This window comes from Hippocampus zosterae, chromosome 15 (genome assembly GCF_025434085.1).
Source record: "Hippocampus zosterae strain Florida chromosome 15, ASM2543408v3, whole genome shotgun sequence".
Classification (NCBI taxonomy): domain Eukaryota; kingdom Metazoa; phylum Chordata; class Actinopteri; order Syngnathiformes; family Syngnathidae; genus Hippocampus; species Hippocampus zosterae.
The window spans coordinates 12,477,775-12,501,355 of NC_067465.1; the positions used below are offsets into that span (position 1 = coordinate 12,477,775).

The following is a 23,581-nucleotide window of genomic DNA, read 5'->3' on the forward strand; positions in this document are numbered from 1 at the left end:
TTCATGAAAAGTTTAGTGTTAAGATCATCAGTCAATACATATCCCATTATTGAATGAACATTATTATCATATTTATCAGAATGCAAAGCTACGAGGCAAGTGATAATGTTTGAAGGAATGCGCGAGGGGGAAAACAAGGGAGTTTCTGTCTAATGACATGTCAAAGAGGTTATAATAGCTATTTGCATTCAGGGGCTTTGGGGGAGGGGGCGTCTTGGACTTTCATGCCAAAGTCAAGGCCGAGGAAGGACTCCCTTCACTTTCTGAAAATGCTGCAGAGCCCCTGTTGTTGCTGAAGTTCGTTTCCATATTTTCGAGATCTCTCTTCGATGGTGGCATAAAACTGCCAGGAGTTGGCAAAAGGTCACAAAGGTTCCCAAACAGTGGCAAATAGTTGCTGAACTTTGCAATACTGTTCAAAACAGTGGCTAATAGTCGCCATCTGTCTTTTGTCAAACTCTTTCCCGAACACTTGCGTGAATGGTCATAACTGTCTCAAAGCACCGCTAAAAATCGCTAATGACAGACGATTTTCACCAGCATTCATCAGAAAACTTGGCGAAGCCATCATTCGCTACATTACCAAGCATTCGTCGCTCAGTGGCACACCACCTTTATGTGTTTTGCAACTGACTGGCACCCACTTTCAAGGTGTAGTCCGCTTTTGGCCCAAAGTCAGCTGTGATAAGCTCCAACACACCGCGATCGTGAACAGGAAAAGCGCTCATGAAAATGGATGGATGGATTAATTATTTTCGAGAACAACGCCAAATTTTGCCATTGTTGCAACTGACTTTTCTCAGGCTTCTGATTGGCTAAAATGACTTTACAGTTAGAATTACTGCACCATCTGTTGCGTGGGCATTTACTGTATGTTTCTGGGGGGAAATGACTCCTTGAAAATCCCCGTGTGCCTCGCTTCACTCATTCAAGGGCAAGCAGGTGCGGAGAATCACGGGGGATGCCAACAAGACTGCTCCCAAATGTGTTACAAATACTTGGCGGTCCCCTCATGTGCCAACGTGCTGACTTCCAGCACTGTTGCATTGTGCAGTAACACGAGTGGAAAACACCACTTCCACAAGTTCAAGAGGTTACGGGCCACTTCTTCCTGCTGTCCCATTCCAAGTGCTCTCGACTTCCTTACCTAAGTAAAACAGTGTAATCCCAAGCCTTTTAGAAAAAGCGACGTCAATAGGCCAACACTGAGAAATGGATAAACAAGAGGAAACTGCGAAGATTTATGAAGGAAGGTGGTGAAGGAAAGGGCTTTTGCAGGAGCCAACCTGGAAAGAGCTTGAGCTGACAAATCCAAGTGTCTCCTCGTCTTCCCCTTGCTGTTGTTTTGACAACGTGATCTGCCCTTCATCAGGATATCATGCCCTCTCCGAGCACTTGTCCCCGCCCACTCCCACCCCCACACCCCATCAGGGCCTATCTTCAGGAAACAGGCGCAGTCAGAGGAGGACATTCCCTTGTCCCCACCCCCCACCGTAAAGTGCTGAAAGCACCACGTCGAGAGCCCACCTCCACACGGCGGCCCTCGTGAGCACCCCCACAACCCCCACCACCCGCTGGCGAGGCGCCCACTCGACGCATCTCTCTCAAGGTGCAAACCTCGCTTGGTTTGCCATCCAGCATCAGCGCCTCTCTCTTTGCTTTGCGGGAGGGCGGCTGACTCAATGCGATGCCCTCCTCCACAGAGGGGGCGGCTTTGCCCTCGCTACCTCTGCCATGGAGACGGCGTATGAAGAATGACCCTCGCCGATGCCTCACAGTCAAACGTATTGGCGTGAAGACAACGCGATAAAACAAACAAACAAATGGGCCCATATACAAGGTTAAATGAAATTCGACGACCCTAAATGAGGATGCATTTGCCTTGGGACACCGTCAAGCTGTCGTTTCATCATTTGCTTATTTGTTTGATGTCAATTATTTATTTAGTACTGTTACTCCAAGGACACATAAACGTGAATAAAAAAAAAACAGTCACTGGATTTTGTATTCAGAAAACAGAAGGAATGATCATAGCTATTATCAAGTCCATTTCTGGCATATCAAAGCAAGACAGATTTGTCACTCAAAGTGAGAAAAAATTTCCTTTAAAGTCAAACACGGCGTACAATTCAGACTCTGGCCTTATTTTTGCATTCAAATTTGCCCTGGAATCGCACAGTGGAGAATTTCATTCATTCATTCATCTTAATTTGAAGATTTATGAGGAAAAACTAAAAAATGCCTCTAAAGTCAAGGAATTCAAACCCACGTCAACCTCACAGTGCACAGGTTGACGCTGGCTCCAGCCTTCCTGTGTGGAGTTGTTCCATGTTCTCTCCGTGCATGCGTGGGTTTTCTCCAGGTATTCTGGTTTCCTCCCACATTCCAAAACAATGCACGCTATTGGAAAACTCTAAATTGTCGCTAAGTGTAATTGTGAGTGCAAATGATTGTTTGTCTGTGTGTGTCCTGCAATTGGCTGGCAACCAGTTCAGGGTGTCCCCAGCCTACTGCTCAAAGACACCTGGGATAGGCTCCAGGTGTGAGGATAGAGCCATCCATTTTCCGAACCGCTTGATCCTCACTAGGGTCGCGGGAGGTGCTGGAGCCTACCCCAGCCGTCTTCGGGCAGTAGGCGGGGGACACCCTGAATCGGTTGCCAGGCAATCGCAGGGCACACAGAGACGAACAACCATCCACACTCACACCTCGGGATAATTTAGAGCCTCCAATCAGCCTGCCATGCATGTTTTTGCAATGTGGGAGGAAACCGGAGCACCCGGAGAAAACCCACGCAGGCCCGGAGAGAACATGCAACCTCCACACAGGGAGGCCGGAGATTGAATCGAACCCCGTACCTCTGCACTGTGAAGCCGACGTGCTAACCACTGGACTACCGGGTCGCCCTATAGATAGAGCGGTTGACAAAATGGATGGATGGAGTTCATCAAATACCTCTGAGTTCGTAGGATGAGTAATTCTAACACATTTTCAAATACTTCACCTGAAAGTGAAACACCTCAGGGATTATACAATCCCGGACCGAAATTATAAGCAACAAAAATTATCTCGAATGCACCATGCTTATGATGGCATACAGTTCGGAAAGGGACCACAATAGTCATTGAAAACATGCCTCGAAAAGTTGCATATGCGTGTGTGTATATGTACACACATACACAGTGAAACTCTACACCAAAACCTACATGGGCGATAATACCCCCAGGTGTGAAAAAAATCTTCATGCATTAACACCATTCCTACTTTCCTGCCCCCCATTGCTAAAATGGCGACAAAACGGACCTTTGGATGTCAAGCAGCTAAGACAAGAAGAGCTCTGACACTGGAAGAGAGGGTAAAAGTGATCAAAGTGAAAGACGGAAGAAGCAAAATGAAAGGCATTATCCAAGAAACTGATGTAAGTGAAAGTGAATGCTTAACGTAAATTTCGCAATTTCTTTCACTTTTTTTTCTTTTTACACTGACTATATGAAGTGTTAAATAAGTGTATGCTCATACTTATGCACTATTGGAAGAAAATGTGTGTGTGTTTTTACATCTGAGATCAAATTTGCTCCAGCGAAAAAACCCCTGTTGTGAAAAAATTCTTGCTGCAAACATGATTTTGTTGTAGAGGAGCTTCATTGTGTGTGTATATATATATATATATACACACACTCTTTCTTTCTTTTTGGGTGAAGGTTGATTCTCTCGCTCTCTCCCACACATACACAGAAAACAGAGATGGAAGTCCAATGGCCAAAACAAGTATGTGAACAACCGTGGATGAAAGCGCAATCCTTCCTCAGGAGACCGGCAGAGGAAAGAGAGAGACAGACTTGGTTTCCCCCCCACCCCCACTTCTTCACCCTGACAAGAAATGCCCAGGCCTCAGCAGCAGCCTGAGTAAATAAAAGAACGGGCCTTACTTCCCAGTCTCTCGGGCCGGGGGCCTGTGCACGCCAGCGCTCTCTGTGCTGCTGCCAAAGGGGATGCTGGGGCCTGAAAAACTACACCCTGCAGCTGAAGGGCTGTCTTTGTTGGACTGCCAAGGCCTTCCTGAGCATCCTTCAGCCAACAGCCTGTCACATCCTGGGAGGAAGACCTCCATCTTAAGGCCTGTCCCTCTTTGGGAGTTGTGTCCCTACCCCTTCACCGCCAGCGCCACCTCCCACTCACGCCGTTAAATGTCTCTCATATGGAACAAAACAACCCCAGCCGCAGGGAGTGTGCCATAGTCGTACATTAGCTGGGGACATGAGATCTTAGCCTTTATTGACGTGACTGAAAAAACAAGCATAGCGACTAGAAAGGCATTCAGTCATGCACAGACCTCCACCAAGGTGCAAAGATGTTGCCATGATGGCAACACAAAGGAATCCAAGCACTAAATATTTGTATTCTTGAGGCACAAATGTGAAACTGCATTTGTTCAAGTATCAAAGTGAAACAAGAAAATGCCATCCGCACTAAAGGCTCAGTTACCATCCATCCATTATGCGAACGGCTTATCCTCATCACAAACAGAATATGTGGCAAAATATAACATCAAGCAATATGGGACAATTTAATGATGGGGCTATTGACAGTAAACAGTAAAGAGAGAATGTATATTCTACCCACGTTTTCAATCCAATATCGGCAAATATTAAATGGCTTCTTGCTGCGCATGCGCCACCTCAGTCGAGTGTCCCTGATTTCATACAACCAGAATCCAACAGAGACCCTTGGGAATATACTTGTGGAAATGCAAACAAAATACATTTGGGGAAAAAAGTCCTTGAAAGACAAATATCCCTGGTCTGGTCTTTCAATTTGGAATTCCACTCAAATATTCAGGGAGCAAAATGTCTTTTAGAGGATGCCTCTAAAGCCAAATGTCCCTTATTTCATTCAACTTGGAAATCCATTAAAATAATATCCCGTCCCTCAAGATTTGAATACCAATAGAAGTTGAACGATTTGGCCAACATTTTCAGGGGGAAAAAATGCCTGGATATGCAGTTTGGAATTCAATCAAGATGTTCAGTTATGAACTACCCTGAGCTCGTACAACTTAGAATTTAACTAACATATCATTGAAAAACATGCCATGCATGACTCCTTGTGCCATCTCAGCACACCTCACAATCCGCGGCCGCGAAAGGGTTCACCATTAGATATTTTTTCTTTGGCTCTTTGAGGCTTTTGTCCATGTTTCATTCCAGGACCAGATTCAAGTCGAGGTAATGTAAGAAGAAGTAAAAGCAAAGTCCAAAAAGATTCAATTAAATCAGCGGTGTTGGGTGAAGTCGAATGCAATACCGCTTGTTTTCACCCTTTATTTTAGCTCATGTGTCAAGTAAATTTCAACGGGTTCCATACATGCAGAGAACTAAAAAATCTTTTCTATTTACACAAGTAATAACCTTTTTTTTTTCTCACGCACTTAGGTCTGGAGGTTTCCCGTAGCAGACTGAAGTGTTCTTTGTGCTCTGCTTCCTCTGTGTTCATTCATAGCAACCTTTCCCAGAGCAAATACTCCTATTCAAATATAGCCCTTAAAACTGGGAACAGGTCACCTGCCATTTTTGGACTCCAAAAACCCAGAGGATACATTTTGATTTATGCTTGCTATTAATACATTTGGGTCTTAACAAAATACATGGGCATATTTTCAAGAAAGCATGACATTAATTCATCTGATGACACAGTCACCCTTTGGAATAGAGCACAAATGGTGGTGAAAAACAGTTTTGGTTTTCATCACCTCTGGAGCACGGTGATCAGATCCTGATGAATGTGATTTAATTTGGAGATTTATGGATGTTTGAAAGGCTTCCTCACAGTTCTGATTTGGGCTCCAATCTTGGCTAAAGCTCTCGTGTGTAAAACTTGCAAGTTAATTTAAGACAGTGGTCACCAACATGGTGCCCGCGGGCACCAGGTAGCCCGTGAAGACCACTTGAGCAGCCCGCCAGTGCCTGGACATTGTGATTTGCTAGTAGAAATTATGATTTAAAAATGCAAACATTGGCAGTACTGTGAGACATTTCGAAACACGGTCAAAGTCTGACAATTTAAATCATCAAGTATTAAAAATAACACATCCTCATATTATTGAAGGTATTTTGGACAAATATGTTATTTCAGACGTGTATCAATTTGGTAGCCCTTCACACAATCGGTACACATGAAGTTGCTCTCACCCTCAAAAATGTTGGTGACACCTGACTTAAGAATTGTCTCTTGGTTGGAAGCTGAATGTCTACACGTAGCCTGCAACTGGACAGAAAACAGTCCACAGTGTAGTTTAGGAATGGCAGTAACTCTTAAATCTATATTGTATCTTCATAAACTACTTCCAAACTCTGCGAGACTCATATCCAAAGCTCTTGTAAATTACATCTTTGTGTGTATGCTTGTCATCAGAGACTCTATGCTTTGGATGTGAGTGTATTTGTTGGTACATGGGGGTTTGGGGACTCATTGAATAAACAGAAAGCTGACAACTTGTCTGATGTAACACCGTGACCTCCCTTCATATTCAGATACGTGATCGTTTCTTTTTGTATTATTATTATTATTATTCCGGAAGAAGTAGCGAGCGTTTCCCCACGAGACAACTGCATGTGTCGTCTCGGCACTTGAGCTTTTCTGATGCCCAAATAGCAGCGCGTGTGTGAACAGCGCACTCGTCAAGTACAGCACACTTTGTGACACCATCACTTAAGATCGAATGGAGGATGAGGCAAAATGAATTTTCACTTTATCTCTCTGCACCCTGACTGAACGTCGGTTTAATAGTTCTTTGAACTAACTTTGTCATGATTTACGTCCTAACTGCCACTCATCTTTGAAGCCACTGTTAGCTGTTAGCATTAGCGACACATTTTCTACTCCTAAGATGCTGACTTTTGGCTTTATATAGTCTACATGTCGCACAGTAACACTTATCTGCAATATTTGTGTCATACAAATAAGAAATCACTCTTCATAGATGTGCGAGAGTTTTATTTTCATGTTTCAATTGGTTTAATATCGTTAGCCAGCTACCAAATAGCTAGGCAAGTAAGCTACTTAATTCATGGGCTGTTAGCTTGCCAGCTTGGATGCTGGTTGTCAGTGAGTAACATCTAGCTTAGTGAGTAAGCTAGATGCTTCTAGACTGAAAGTAAGTTAGATGCTTACACAGCACAGTTTTGCATTATACCGTAAACAATTTACTTGTTAACCCCTCCTTAATGATGGTATCGAGCAGTTAGTTAGTTAGGTAGGTGGGTAACAGGTTGGCTAAGGAGTCAAGCAAACAGAATATACCTCAACGCATAACTGACAAATGTCAGGTCCCCCTCCGCGTTGCAAGAGCTCAATCAATGCTACAGGATGAGAGGGGAGGTGTTAGGTTTGTGTGTGTGTGTGTGTGTGTGAGTGAGCAGTGCTAGAGGCCGAGGCAGGAAGTCAGCAGATGAAATAAGACTTCACTTCCTGGGGTTTCATCAGCAAGATCCCTGAGCCTGTCATCATAAGCCTTCAAGTGCATTCAGCAACGGACAAGCGTCAAGCACCGTCTGGACTCTGAAGTCCAAACGTTCATTAATGCCAGCACCCTCGTGGCCCCACCTCTCAGCCAGGGGGAAAGCAGCAAAGCATCAACTACTTTGTCCACATTAGACACGTCCTCCAGCTCAGACAGGCACACTTGGTCACTGTCCCAGAAATCACACTGCCCCAGTGGCACCCCGGGAAAGTTAGACAAATGGAAGGGCAGAGCCGAGGAAAAGTAGGGCGGCTGGTCATCATTAACTTTTTTTTTTAGGCCCATGATAGTGAGAAATGGATTACATACTGCATGGCAGACATGCACCTGATACACTCATATACTTGCGCAAACAAACAAAAACTACCAAAATAACAACAAGTATTTTCTAATAGTAGTGTTAAATATGTTTTTTTTTTATTGTTCCAGTGCTACTGGAGGGGGTCGAGGCACATAGAGGGGGACCACAGACTTCTTCAACAGATGTATGACAAAAATGCCATTTTAAATATGGTCAAAATACATCTTGGCCTGCCAATAGCAAAATCAACGATGGTCAACTTGTAAATGTGTGCATTTTCCACAAACAAAAAAAACTTTTCTTTTGGATTGGATACAACTTTCTTGTCAAATTCAAATTCTAACAAAATTTTAGCTTCTTACCTCCCTTTTACTTGTTTTTTGCAATATGCAGTTAGTTTGTTAGTTAGTTAGGCTAACAAACCCATGGGTCAGTCAGTCAGCTAGTTGCTGGGTATTCAATTAAGTAGCTAACGACTCCATCTTTCAATTAGCTGGTTATTCATTTAGCCAGGTGTCTAGTAGGTTCCTCTGCGATGCCAGTTTGTTATGAAGTTGGCAGAGTCGACTGTCACTCAATCTCAGATAGTTGTTGGTTAGTTATCCAGGTGGTAAGCTAGTCCCACTGCCATTTGGCTAGTTAGTAAGTTTGGCAGGTGGCTAGCTAGTCTCTCCATTTGCCAGCGAGTGACCCAGATGGTGAGCTAATGGCTCAAACCAAACAAAACAACAGATGCATAATTTAAAAAACATGATTTGCAGTGCTTTTTAGTGATGTTGCTGGTCGTGCTGGTCTGGTCTAAGCTTATGGTAGTGGAAGAAGAGAAGCGATTGAGGCAAAAGTGCAAACAGGAAGTAGGCCGTCCTGTAGGTCTTGGCTTGTCTAGTGGCCACAGTGAGTCTCGCAGGGGGAGAGAGGAGGATGACAATCTGTCCCACAGCATGACCCCTCCATCGCCTGCCTCAATGCACTGGCTCTAAGGGAGGACGGGGTGGGCAGGAACTGTTTGCGTATTTGTGTGCATGCGCGCGTCTGTGTTGTTCCCTCAACACTGCGGCAGATCAGGTGCAATATCTAGTAATCCATTCTATGTGCTGTTGCTAGCGCCCGCCCATGTGTGGACGTTGCACTTTTATTCCTCTCTCGTTTTTACTTATACAGGTAAATGTGACTGAGAGGAATAGGATTAGAGCGTAGAGGAATAGAATTGTTGTGTGTGAAAATATACTGACTTACAGTACAGTAACTTCAGTGGAAAGTTTCAAGAGACACGACTCGAGTGTTGGTTGGGCTACTTTTTGGGGGGACAGAGCACAGTTCTGGGAGAGTGCATGATTTCAAATTAAGACAAAAAGATATACTAAAAAGTAATAAGCATCTTAATGAGAAAAATGGCTCTCACTCGTAACCACTTTGCTCCCTCTCATCGCCCTGCTTCAATTATCACATCAGTAAATGATTATCTTGAGCGATTATCCTGTGGTGTGGGGTGGGTTAAGAGAGATCCCTCCCCTCCTCCCCAATCTGTTTAGATAATGGCTTGGTTAAACCTGTTCACTCTTTCAGGTTGCAAATCCATATCTGTGTGGTCCAAACCAAGTTGGATCGAGCCACGGGCTCCGTGACTGCGACGCGGAAGGCAACAATTGCAAATGAGTGTTTGTAGAACATTTCTCACAAGTCGATGGCCATCGTAAAAAAATGACAAGATGAGTTTGAATCCTGAATGCAAGTTGCAGATAAGCTAACAGTTAGCATTTTTAAAAATTCTTCTATGACCATGAATGACGCTTTCTTCCGGCAATCGAAAGAGCATGTACCACCATTCTGCCTCTCAAAGGTCAGTCTTGGTATCATGGCAGAAATCGAATTTGTGGAGGAGTTTAGCAATTGTCATTCGAGATATTATATACCGAATGTGGTGTTTTATATTAGTTATATCTTGTACACCACATACTATAAAAGAAGTGAGCGCACGTACAGTTGCACATCGTGCGGGGTTTTCAATATTTTAAAAAGATGAGCTCAGGGATGAAAAAAAAAACAGTAGGCTGTGTGCTTTAGCAACAGCATGCAGAAAGAAAATGTCTGCCCCTTGCTTCTTGACCTGTGACTTCTGTTTTTCCCCCTCCTGATTAATACACAGAGGTTCTATTTGATATCTCCTCAAAGGCGTCCATGCTTGTCAGTGGTAGAACAACAGGAGACAGCCCGGGAGGGAGACAAAAACACGGAGAGCAGAGCGGGAGGAGAAGAAAAAAAAAAACAAAACAAAACACGCACGTATGAAAAAAAAAAAAAAAAAACAGCATCTACTCAAGCAAGACGATGTATTTTCATGCATCCCTGTCTTAAATGTCAAGAATTCTTAACCCTCTGTGACTGCGGCACTGACACCTCTCCAAGGTCCAAGAGAACCTGCATTTATTAATAATTAGCTCAGGATCGACATTTTTCCCTTTTTCCTGAGAGAATTACATTTCACAAGTTCTTTTCCAGTCATTCTTCTCCATTTTTTGGGGGGGCCCGAATTCTGGCGGCTGCCAATGAACGAGTGATTCAGACGTCGCATCAGCCTCGCCGCTCCCTCCTCTCCTTAATCATGCCTCTAATACCCTCCAGATGAATAAACAGCTTCATCCCTCCTCTCTGTGTGAGCCAGAAGGCTCCTCTCTGCACTCTTGAATCCAACTTCCAAGCAGAGAGCAGCAGCAGCAAAAGCTGAAGAAGAAGAAGACGGCGAGTAAAAGATGACAGATGGAAGGGTGGATCAATGTGGGGGGGTGGGGGGGGAACGGCACAAACGCAAAAGTAACAAAAGCCACAGCGAGAGTTTCTCTTTTTTTCCCAATAATTTGTCTGATCGCTCACTCGACACAATTACCACTGTGATGAGTCTTCTCGTCTTTGAGGAGACTCCTACGGTCATGCTTGAGATTTTTTTTTTCTGTGCAACCTTGTGGCCTCACACTGCGTCCACAGACTGCACAGGAAGGGGGTGGGGGGGGGGGGTTGGGGGTTGGCGGCTGGTTGGAGAGGGCTGGGGAGGCGGATGCTCCCTGGAGAACCAAACAGGCCCTGGACCAGCACTTCCCTGGGACCACTAAAGCGTGCCAGAAGACTCCCGACATGTGTGTATAGTATGTGAGCACAAATGGCTGACAGATTTCAGGGTTTGCTTTGTTTCCGCCTGCCCTTTTCTATTATATCCAGGCTATAGCCTAATGCTAATAAGCGCATTGCAAATACATGTGTACGTACTCTTGCAGGCACGCACCTGACTCTTCCTCAATCGCATCTTCATGAGGCCGGATAGAATACAAGCAGGCGAATGACTATAGGGCATTTTTACTTATTCATCCATCACGGCAAATTGATTTATTCCTGTTTAGCTATTTATCAGCAGAAAAAAAAGATTAAACGGAAAAACAACTTCGGATTGTTTTTGCTAAGTGGCAAACTTCCAGGGTCACTGTGAAAGTAAAAAGAAATGATCTTCATTTTAAAAAGAACCTTCCTCCTCCCAGATCCATAATGGGAGCTCCTAATTTGCAAGAAGGCAATCACTGCTAGGCTTTACTTACTTAGTAACACATCACCACCACCTGGGAGGCTATTTGTGTTTCTTTCCCAGGAGAGGAATTCGGCAGGAATGCCAGCCAACACCAAATGAAAAAAGGCGCTCAGTGGAGGAAAGACCTCCGCCAAGGCCAAACAGTCTGAACTTGGACCATTGTCATTCAAAAATCACTCCCCACAACAAAAATGAAAACGAGAAGAGGATGCAACCCAAATGTCATGAGCTGATGAGCTAAGTTAGCCTTGCTTCTTATAATGAGCCAAGTTAGCCTAGCTTCTTACATGTCTATTTCTACTCTTATTCCTTCTTTCTTCTTTGTATTTTCCAGCAGTCAAGATGTTTTGCGGCACCATGATTCCTCTTCACAAGTCAGTCTTGCTACGACGACACACATACAGTAGTTTAGGACGTGTGCACCATTACAGAAGTCAGCACACCTGGTTATTTTTTTTTCTCTTGTAGGGGTTCCTCACATTTCAAAGCTATGTTCGCTGTTAAAAATTCGGCTGTGTGGAGAGACAGTGGACTCCCATGTAGAAATGATTGCGATTGAAATACATTTTCGTCAGAAAACACCGATGACAAGCATGTCCACTGTACCCCACTTCAGCGACATTGGAGCCATCGAACTCTGTCGAAGCCGTAGGAACCAACCATCAGTGATGGAGCCCTCCCAGGGATCCCGACACAGGATAGTGACTGCAAATATAATCACCTTCCAATATCATCTATCACTGACTGCAACACCCATATCAGATAATTACTTTTTTTTAAATCTGCCTGTCGCAGACACGAGCAGTGCTAACACGGGGCTAATGTATATTGCGTCTGTACGGCTATAATTGGAATATACAGTGAGGAGGTAATAAAAGCGCTACCGGTGCTCAAGTTGCTATCGGAATTAGCAGGAGAATATTACAACTAGGGTGACCTTTAATTCAATTTGGTGTGCAAATATGGTGATGAATCAGCAAAGGACAGATGCAGAGACGTAAAGCCGGCAGTGGTAAAGACTATTGGTCAGAGGTCTGTCTTTTCTCAATTTGCGTTTCGGTCAGGGCGACTGAGGTGGTCTTGTGCAACTCTTCATGTTTGTAGTGCAGCTGGAGACGGGTTCACTTTTCGGGAAATAAAATGCACCCGTCACATAAGCAATTTATATTTTTCTCCTTTCGAAAATGCAAGAACAAGGTTACTGTAATGCGACGTGACAAAAAAGGAATCACGGCTTTCTAAATATGGAATTCTCTTGAGTTAGCGCTATGCCTTGGCCTTCATACAGTATGTGTGAATGTTAAAATAAGACGCTCGCAAATATATGCAGCACTGTGCGAAAGCCAGCGTTCGTATTTATAGTTCAGTGGCCTTTCCACAGCAGTCATGTTAACATTGAAAAATAGCAAATGGAAGATATTCAGGCTTCGGCAATTAGTGTTCTCATTCCATTTAGGCATCTGGAAAAGGATTTTGCAACTTTGTATTGTTGTGCAACTTGTTTGTTGTGCAAATATGTTTCTTTTTCTGCTGAAAAGACTTTTTTCCCCTCAGATGCAATAACACCTAAAATTATTCACAAGCAGCTCAAATTTGGAAGTGCGGGTTTTTTGTGGAGGGTTTTTTTGGTTTGTTTTTTGAATGGGAGTCCACTGTTAACCTAAAACTCATACTTGTCATGTTTTCCATTGATATAGAAATGCAATTAATCCGTTAGAGTTATACTTGCCTTTTTGCATTCTTGTTTCTTGCTAGTGTATGGTTAACAATAATAATGCCATTCTTAAGAAATAAAACACTTGAAAAAAAGCCTGTGTGCGTGTGTGTTTATACATATATATGTATGTTAGGGTGTACATGTGTGAGCCCACAGATGGCTTTTGTAACATTTTGTGTTAAGATTCGCCACACATACAACCAGCCCTCTACTCAGCCTCTGCCTCAGCTAACCTTTATCCTATAGGGTCTAATTAATGTTAGCCTTTTTGAAGGGAGCAATGTTGCCCTCTTGCAGCCCAAATCCCTCCGTTTCACTGCTGAGCCAGGCTGCCTTGTTTAGCCACGACCATTGCTTCTAGTCCCTATTAAGACCTGCACTTGGAACAAAAAAATGTATTTACCAACAGAAGAGAGAGGATGGAGTAAAGCAAAACTAAAAAAATATTTGGGAGATTGGGTGCATGCTCAAAATGGACTCACGAGCCCCATTACACTTGAGAAAAGTGTTGCAGCTGAGTAAAAATGATGTAGATTTCTTTAATTATTATTTATGGCACGACACGATGAAGAGTGTTTGGAGAGTGCAGAGTTTCATGGTTCAATTCTGGTTTTGGCCTTCCTGTGAGGAGGTTGCATGTTTTCCAGTGCCTGTTTGGGTTTTTTTCCGGGTAATCCGATTTCCTCTCAGATTGCCAAAACATGCGTGGCAGGTTAATGGGATATCTAAATTGTCCCTAGGTGTGATTGTGAGCGTGATTGGCTCTCAACTAGTTCAGGGTGGACCCCGCTTACTGCCCAAAGAAACCTGGGATAAGGCTGCAGCGACCCTTGTGAATTAGAAAATGGACGGATGGATGATTTGTGACAACTTTGGCTGACCCGGTTTTCTACCGTCTCATAATACTGCTGGGCCAATGGTAGGTCTGGATTTTGTTCCCATGAGCACCTGTGAAGACATCTCAGGGAGACATCAATTACTCTGTGCATATGTGTCACGTGAAAACATCACATCTGATAAAACCAAGAGTGGTTGTTTGAGTTTTCAAGGTCGAGTTTTTGCATTCTTGACCTTCATTTGGGAACATCCCTTTTTTGGTCATGATAAAGGCAATAAAGTTACATTGGGATTGATTCGTGTAGACCTGTATTTCCCAAAGTGTGCTGTGTGACTCACTAGTGGTCCCCGAGCAACCCAAATTTGTTACCAATACTTGGGGGCACAATCTAAAGATATAAAAATAATAATTTCACTGATGCTTACAGGGCCTTGCAGTTCAAACATGAAAAAAATGTCACCCAGCTGTTACTGTAGCAAAATACTGTAGCATCACGTTTCCTTTATATTTTCCAGGTCACTGAAATAGCTTTTTCTCTTCAGCGACTCAAATCCAATGACACTGCTGCATTCAAATGGCAGGCAAGTTTGTGTATTATTTTGACTTGCCAAGTATTTCGATGCGAGCCAAACAAAGGGTTAACACGGGGCAAACTGTTTGTATTCTATCTGCATCTCTGCACAATACAACAAACAAAACATGCAGAATACAAAAGGGAATACATTGGAGGGGGAGCGGGGAGACGGACCAAACAATAAGCTCAACCACATGTGACAGAGTTTGACTTTGTGTGCGCATTTGCACCGCGCGCGTGTGCGTGCTGAAGTGGGAGACAACTCACGAGAGGATGGGGGGTGGGAGGGAAAAAGAAGAACACAAAATGCAGAGAGGGAGTGAGACGAGAGGGCAGCGGAGAGAAAAAAAAACAAAAAACAAAACAAAAGGCAGCAATCACGTCGACGCGCGTGCACATAACAAAAAGCTCGTATCGCCGACAAAAGGGAACACACAGGGGTATTTGTTGAGCTGTCGGCAGCGGCAGTATCCTCGGAAACTTTATTAAACTCGAGGCCCGTCAAGAGGAGTAAACTATACGACTGGGGCGACGTGAGGAGAGAGGGAGTACAGGGACTGAAGGAAGGAAGTTAAAACGAGAAGGGAGAAAAATTCTTTTATTTCAGCCATGCATTAAGTCACCTCCCTACTGAGCTCTGCTCCCCTTCCTGGTGTGGATAAAGTCCTCCCTCGGGGGTACGGGGGGGGGACGAGGCTGCTGGTAATTTCCAGGAACTCAGGTATTTGTAAAGTCCGCTTGGGGACCTGCCACAATATACCTCCACAATTTCAGAAAAGTGGGGGTGGTTTGTGGTAAAAACCCCCACCCCCACCCCCAGCTCAAATTTCTGAAGTACAGACAACGTGTGTGTGTGTGTGTGTGTGTGTGGATGGTGGTCCCTATGGGAGTGAGCACCAGCAATAGAAAATCCACAGCATGAAGAAAAAGAAAAAAAGCATTTCCTCTCTGGTCTGGCAGGAGTGCTTTTTCTCCTCCTCCTCCTCCTTCTTTTCCTCCCCTGGCTCCCACCAGAGGCTTTTTACAAAACATGTGTTGCTGACATGTTGACAGATTGCTCAGTGAAGTGTTAGGCGCGTGCACACGGCCGGCCATTTAGTGGGGGACATGGCTTCCTCGCCAACATCCTCTACCTGAGGCAGCATGTTTTATACATCATGTGCACCAAGTCTCCCACCCACCCTCACGCAAAAGAAGAAAGGGCGGAGATATAAAAGGTGAGACTCGCTTGCTATGTGATGAAAGAAGTCAGTGCTATGGAAGTGAAGGAAGAGGCAGGCAGGAAGGTAGGATCAATTCAGTTCAGTCAGGGAAAAAAAAACACTACTGGGAATAAAAAGAACAGATAATTGGGGTCTTCTATAAGCCTTTCATATTTTTGGGGTCAAATCTGACCCATTTTAATAAGACCCTAAATGTCCTTGACCATTATTTTTCTTAAAGCGGCCCAAAATAGAATTTTTAGAGATATCATTTGGGCATTGGGAATTTCGATAACACGGCTTCAACACAAACACCCATCAATGAATACTGTACATACAAAGAACAATATTGGGCAAGGGTCAGGAAAAGTCACTCACTTGTGCTTGTCACATAGCGAGGTGGTGGTGGACCCCAAAAAGCAGGCAAAGAGAGGAGCAGGGTGTACTTGACAAATTGTATTTAAAACAGAGAAAACTAAATCCTAAACAAACAAAGTCCAGAAAACAAAACGAAGCCAAAGTATCAAACAAAACCATGACTGAAACAAAAACTATCAATAACCTAAACATGACCAGAACAAACACGACAAACAGTGACACGACAATGAGTGGTCGGGCTGGGAGTCCTTTTAAAGCACTAATTACAAAATGACCAACAGGTGTACAACTGCAGCGAGAGCCCTACAGCGCCACCTATTGGTGCCAAACAGAATCATGACAGTGCTCTGTTTGCTACTGTAAATACCGTGTAAATAATTACATAAAGCTCATCATTTCCTGTGTGGAGTTTGCATCTTCTCCCCGGGCCTGCGTGGGTTTCCTCCCACATTCCAAAAATATGCGTGGCAGGCTGATTGAACACTCTAAATTGTCCCTAGGTGTGAGTGTGAGCGTGGATGGTTGTTCGTCTACGTGTGCCCTGCGATTGGCTGGCAACCGATTCAGGGTGTCCCCCGCCTACTGCCCGGAGACGGCTGGGATGGGCTCCAGAACCCCCCGCGACCCTAGTGAGGATCAAGCGGTACGGAAGATGAATGAATGAATGAACCCCAAACTGGGCATACCCCACAGAAGAATATTTGTGTTGCTGTAAAAGTGTGATGCACATCTGGATGTCTGCAGTAAGAAATGTCTGTGCGAAAAAAACGGAATATCAATTCTGGGCATCACAATTATGGTTTTAAATTTATTAATAATAATTTCGATGCATACGTTTTTCATGGAAGACACAACCGAGTGGTTGACTTTTTTTCCCAGCCCGAGTCATGACTTTGCCAAAATGTGGGTTAGAGGGTGACATCAGTTGAGAGCCACTGCTGTCGTTTATAGTTAATATAGACAATGTAGGGATTTTTTTAACCTAGGACAACCTGAAGCATGCAACGCAGTAGATAAGGGTTAAGCCAAAAAAAAAAAAGATCAGCTGCTGCACCCAACTCTTATCAGGCTGTATCGACAGCGCTCGTTCTAATCGCCCTGCGGCTTCCAAAAGTGCTGCCGTGGCAACAGGATGGAAATGGGGATCATAATGTATTCATGGTGCCGGCGACCTAAGGGGATGCGGCGCACGCTCTCGAGGGACCACACTTTACCCGGAGCCAGACGTGTCTGGGCAAAATCACTTCGCACAGGACGGCAGCGGAATACTGAGGAGCCGTGACAGGATGGAGGGAGGGAGAAGAGGGAATGCAGAGAGGTGGAGACTCGCACAGAATAAAACAAAGACGCAGACTCGGGCATGGAGGGTGGGTAAACGGCGCCTTCCTAGGAGGCGTAGAAGAACTCAACACAAAAGGAGGCTGGAAGACGACTCAGGATTGGCGGCGGGGGGAAAAAAAATGACTTGCTGATGACAAGTGGGAAGACCTTGAGAAGCTGCTCGCTCAAGTGGCGGGGAAAATGAATGGCAGAGGAGATGGGAGGAGAAGATCAGGGCCGCAATGGAGACGCGGCAGTCTGGCCACGGGTGAGAACGGATAAACGGCCGGTGCAATAAATGAACGGGAGGGGATGGGAGATTGATGGCCGAAGAGATGGACGGTTCACAGAGTCCAGTAAGCCAGCGGTGCGCATCCTCGCCGCCGAAATAAATTGAGGGAGTGGTGAGATGACTGGTTGGATGAGGTGCACTCACTGACCTTCTCCATCCTAATCGATTCCCATGCTCATTCCTCCTCTGCCGTACACAAATCTGCATCGAGTATGCATGGATTCAGCTCGACTTGCAGAAGCAGCAGCGAGTGAGGGCGTCGTGCCTCATCAACTTCAAACTCAATGCAGCGACTGACACGAGAGTGGTCAAAATAGTCAATGACGCTGAAGTCTGACACGGCATGAAAATAAACAGATTGCCAAAGAGCCAAAACATCTCTCGGTGCCCAAGTTGGGGTGGCAGTAGCTCACGTGTAAGCACTTGGATATTGGCTTGAGTACCGAGTGTCGATTCCCATTGTTCGAAAACTAACCCTGAAAAATTAGCCACATGCTGCTTCACCTCATCTAGAGATAAATACATGAACTCATAGCAGTTTATTCTGGTAAATTTACGTGTTGCAATATTTTCTATAGCATGTTATTAAATCCCGCAAAGTCTAAGTTGTAGTTTGGTCCTTGCAAAAATAAATAAATACAACATTGTGATGCACCGAATGCAGTACAGAATGTTTTTCTCTGATGTCCCACTTGAACATGAACTCATTCACTACCATTGACTGCTATAGATGTCAAAAAGCCTTTTGGCATTTGGGTGGCAGTGAATGAAGTAAGCCACAAACAAACAATAGTTGGCTGTTCCAAGGGCAAGGCGGTTGTGGTAAGTTTCCATTACAATGAGTGAAACAATGGAGCGCAGGACAACCTTTACCCTATTATCCCTTATAAAGGATGCGGCTTTGGGGTGTATGTACAGCTTCATCTCGAATGGGCAAAGTGTTGTATTCTGGGATAAAATATTGAAGGAAGATGTAACTTGAGGCTGCATTTTTATGTCAAGGTCTTTTTTTTTTTTTTGAAGCGTTGCCTCAAGGTGATCATGCAAATGCACTTAAAATCTTCCCAAAAAAAGAGCACATTCACCTGCAAACCCCTGCTCGCCGCACTAACTATCCTCCACACGTAATTCACCCTCAGGCGCTGCACCTAGGGCCACAGACAACTCCCTTGTCTGTCCTTCCTCTTTTCCTTGTAGCTGACAGGGTCTTGGACCGCTAAGCTCCAACGCGGACGGCCGTATATGTGATGGCGGCGCGGCACAATCAAGGGAGTGGAGAGCGGGGGGGGGGGGGGGGGGGGGTGGTGAGAGACGCAGATGAGCGGGAGAAGGAAGGAGGAGAAGAGAGTAGGGAGAAGAAGACGGTGACGAGAGATAAGGACGTCTCGACAGAGCTGCATTTACCCCGTTACATTTACTCAATGAACTTTTTGGATTAGGTGAAGTTGTTGGAGTAGTTTTATTCCAACATAGCTCAACTTTTACTCGAGTATTTTTGTGAGAAAGAAATGTGACTTCTATTGTGTAACAGTGAGCCCCTTGTACTTTTATCTAAAGGTATTCATGATTGCTTGCACAATATATGTCGTCATACTGTATATTCTGCATGACCATTTGATATTCATATGCTATTAAAAAAAGGGAAAACTGAAGTTACTCAACAGTTAGTAGTTGGCCAGATTTTACTTGAGTACAGTTTTTGGCTAATCTAACCCCTTCTGGTTCTCTCAAAAGGATAACCTCTGGCCATCCCGAGGCATCTGGTTCATAAGGCTGTCTCGCTAAGCCATACACACACCTAATGACTCCCACTCCTCTCAACACCCCCAAAGGCTTCTCATCCATGGCATGGCTCACGAACGCTGAATGACAAGAATGCTGAATGACAGGCACTTCAGATTTAAAAGTTGACTGACAACGTGTAGTCTGAGATGAGCTGAGGTGGAAGTTACTCGGAGGCTGCGACCTCAGTTTCTGCTGCATAATGTCACGAGAAGTTCTTGATACTCAGGGGTTAAGAGGTCCGAATTTAACAGGGTTCATTTTTGTGGGTTCCAATCATCGTATTGAGATCTGGGATACATAATACTTAATAGCAAGTCAATTTGAAAGTGTCCATCAAGCTATTTATTCAGCGATTATAATTTCATTATTTTTAGTTAGCAGGTTTATGCAAACTACTCATCCTTTTTTTTTTAACTGGATGATTGAATTTTCAAATTATTAATTTATGTATTCGTTTCCATCGCCCTACCATGTCAATTTTTTTGCGATAGATTTTTTTTGGGGTGTTATATTACTATTTAGATTTAGTTTTACACATGTGCTAATATTTTTAGATTACCGTATTTTCACGACTATTCGACGCATCGTACTAATGGCCGCAGTCTCATTAATGGGTGACATTTCTGTATTTTACACATACACAGGACGCACCGTACTAATGGCCGCAGTTTTACAGTGGTAAAACATACGCCAGCTTAAACATACGGCATGCATGCGCGCACTCTAACACGTTAGCTTGAAGCATACGGTAGCATGCCAAGACATACAGATAAGATAAAAACACGTTTTGAAAAAGGCAAAGAAAGCAGAACCGAGTTCGGGTGTATTTTATTTAGCCATCGTACAATGTTCTCACGTTTTTCGATCAATCATCACCCAGAAATCCATCAAAGTCCATCCTCTGTATCAGAAGCAGAGGACTGCACATCTCAGTTGTCATTGAATGCATCACATGCTAGTGTGAGTTGCTACGCATTGCCGAGCGGAAAGAAGGAGTAGCAACAGCAAAGTCAACATTTCTCTCGTGTGAAGCTTTCCCACATTTGAAAGTAAAGAACAGAGCGAAACATGGTGGCAGCGCGTGTGTGTGTAGAAAGAATTGAACAATTGTGCAAGTACCGTAATCCATCAAAAACGCCGCGTTCCCTCTCGTTGTTGCGTATTGTGGCGTAACTCGCCAAGCGCTGCCTCTCACTCTTTGTAAAGTTGTGTTTGCCACCGATCATCCATTGTTCCCATGCCGTTTGCAACTTTACTTTGAACGCCCGGTTGATGCCAATGTCCAGCGGTTGGAGTTCTTTAGTCAAGCCTCCGGGAATAACGGCAAGCTCAGAGTTCATTTGCTTGACTTGTTTTTTCACCGCTGCTGTGAGATGGGCACGCATGCCAAAAGCATAACCGGTGGCTTTAAGTTTGAACTGAGCTTCGTAGGCGTGTCTTTTTGTCGAATTTATTTTCAGGGGTTCTTAGAAACCAAAACCGGAGTTGTTTTGCAACAATGCACATTGCCACACGCTATACAAGCGTTGGTACTGGCTTGAGGCGTCCACTTACACGCCCACCCTTCACCATTGGCGGACTAGCTTGTCTGTCCTCTCTCTCACTCTCTCTCTCTCTCTCCCTCTCCATATATGTATATATACACGCCCACCCTTCCCTGATTGGCCGACTTCTTTCACAGTCACTTCCGCCTTTTCTCTATATAAACAGCGTGTCGGCAGTCAGTCAGATTTTGGAACTCAGCGCATATAAAGGACGCTCCGCACCATAAGGCGTCCTGTCCATTTTGGAGAAAATTTAAGACTTTTAATGGCGCCTTATAGTCGTGAAAATACGGTATATAAATTTTTCATTCTCCTTGTTTGTATGTTCTTTAAAATGTTGTTTTCATTATTATTATTATTTTAATTATTACTATCATCGTCATTTTACAAACGTTTAGGGACATTTTGTGAAATGGTTATTCTTCTCTTTATTTACCATTTTAGGTGTTCCAATCAGAGTTGCTGTCAATTCTGATCATCAATGATACGATTTAATAATCGATTAATCTGTCAATTGTTGTTGTTTTTGTTGCTTGTTTTGATTAAGAGATAAATCAAAAAACATTCTATCGATACCCTCATTGACCAAAAACAGGACATCATTTCAAATTGACAGTGCAGAAAATTTACAAATTTATGCGTTAAGAAATAGGGAGCAAATGCTACGCTATACACAGGCTGGTCTCTAGTTGGCTACAGATTGCAAAGCATGATCTGCAGGTGATTTTTAAATGTTTTTTTATTTTCTGATCGACAATGAATGGCAACAGATGCCGATCACATTCTTTCCCGCTGAAATAGGCCGATCGTGAAAGATGGATGATCACGATCGGTGGCCGATCGATCGGAGCACCACTATTTATATATTATTATTTTATCCTGTTGTTAATGTTGCAAGGGTAATTGATTTATATTTAGATTTATGTTTTTCCTGCAATCATTTGCGGATCATATTGAGGGTAAATTTAACCATATGCATTTCAGCGTGGTTTGCTCTTGGCCAAGGTAGACATTTGATGATTTGAAGAGTTTTCACGAGAGGTTTTGTGTCTAGATTGTGTACATATATTTATTGTACACCGAAAGCACACCTGTTTTTCTAGGTGGGTGACAGCATATGCTGATTTGCATGCGGCATCTCACGACCACGCGAGTCGAGGTGCGACATTATTCAAAACTCCGACAAAGTTTTGACTTGAGCCCCCTTACATGTTCTGTTTCGATAAATTGCGACGCGATGCTAAGCACATCTCAATCTACTTCTACGTTGGAGATTAGTAATCATCCAGGGTCTTCATATTGATGGCCAGGCTAAGCTTGTTTGCATATTTACTGGCCTCAGAGCCCAGTCGCCCGAGGTGAGAAGCAAATTGCATTCCTGCTCACCCCCACGGTGCGCACACACACAACTCACTGGCGCTCTTTCGATTCCTACCACACCTTCCACATCTTTTTTTTCGTCTTCTTCTTTCCTTCAACCTTGTTTCCCTTAACATGCTGATCAGTCATCTTGCAGCTAGCATCCTCGCCTGCCCTGGTTGCATCCGAGTAGCGATCTCATTTGGCTAACATCATCACAGTGTAATCTGGTTGCGGAGAGCAATCAGTTTACTTTGGAATTAGGCATTCTGTTGGCGGGTCCGCAGAGAGCGAAGGCTCGCAGGGTTTAAAGGCTGCAAACGAAAGCGCGCTTTCCAGAATACTGTCCTGCGCCTGATTGGGTGATAACAACCCACACGGGCGCCATGTGAGAGTAATGAACGGCCAATGGGAGGCCCGAATAATCAGGCAATTGGATTAAAAGACAATCACAGCGCGGTTTTTATTCTGTTGACTTTAATGGCGGGAGGTGTCCAACAAAGCATGGTGGTGTAACATGTCTTTACTCCTAATATCCTAATATGGAGATCCACACTTTGTTTACTTCACCCCCCATCTCCTGTACGGGCCATCACTTGATCTGATCTTTGTGTGCGTTGCATTGCATATAGAATGAGGCTGATAAAGTCAAATACAGACAAGGTTTTGACAGACAAGGTGATGATGAAAACAATGTGCTCGACCGTTACCGCTATGTGCTAGACCGTTACCGCTACGCGCTAGACAGTAACCTGATGGGCCTTATTAGTCCTCTCATTTATGGTATGTGTAGACTTTCAACAAAAAAAAAGTTGCCAGGTTTTCGCTGGAGCTAGAAAATACTGTTAGTTTTGGGCTTTGTACACCAAAATATATGGTCGCAGTAGTAGAACAATTTCAGAATTGAAATGGCTGCCCTTGCTTTCCCATCATCAAACTGAGTCCCTCATGGCCAAGGTTTGGACTGGCATTTTTACTCCCCAAACAGACATTTACATTGTGTGTGCATATAAATGGACAAACTGATGTAACAAACTGAGAAGATGAGCATACGAACTAACTGACCTTCGCATTACAGAAGACAAGTGAGGGAAAAAAATGGTGGACCTATGGTGGACCTTAAGGTACAGAATGGCTGGACTATTAGAACCAAGGAGCTCTTCGTTTCATTGGTAGAC

The 23,581-nt window shown here is 44.1% G+C and overlaps 1 protein-coding gene across 6 annotated transcripts in view; it reads right to left on the reverse strand.

The window, feature by feature from the left end:
* Positions 1-23,581, reverse strand: part of LOC127616298 (zinc finger protein 521) — a 127,427-nt gene that overhangs the window by 67,611 nt on the left and 36,235 nt on the right. The window lies entirely within an intron of this gene.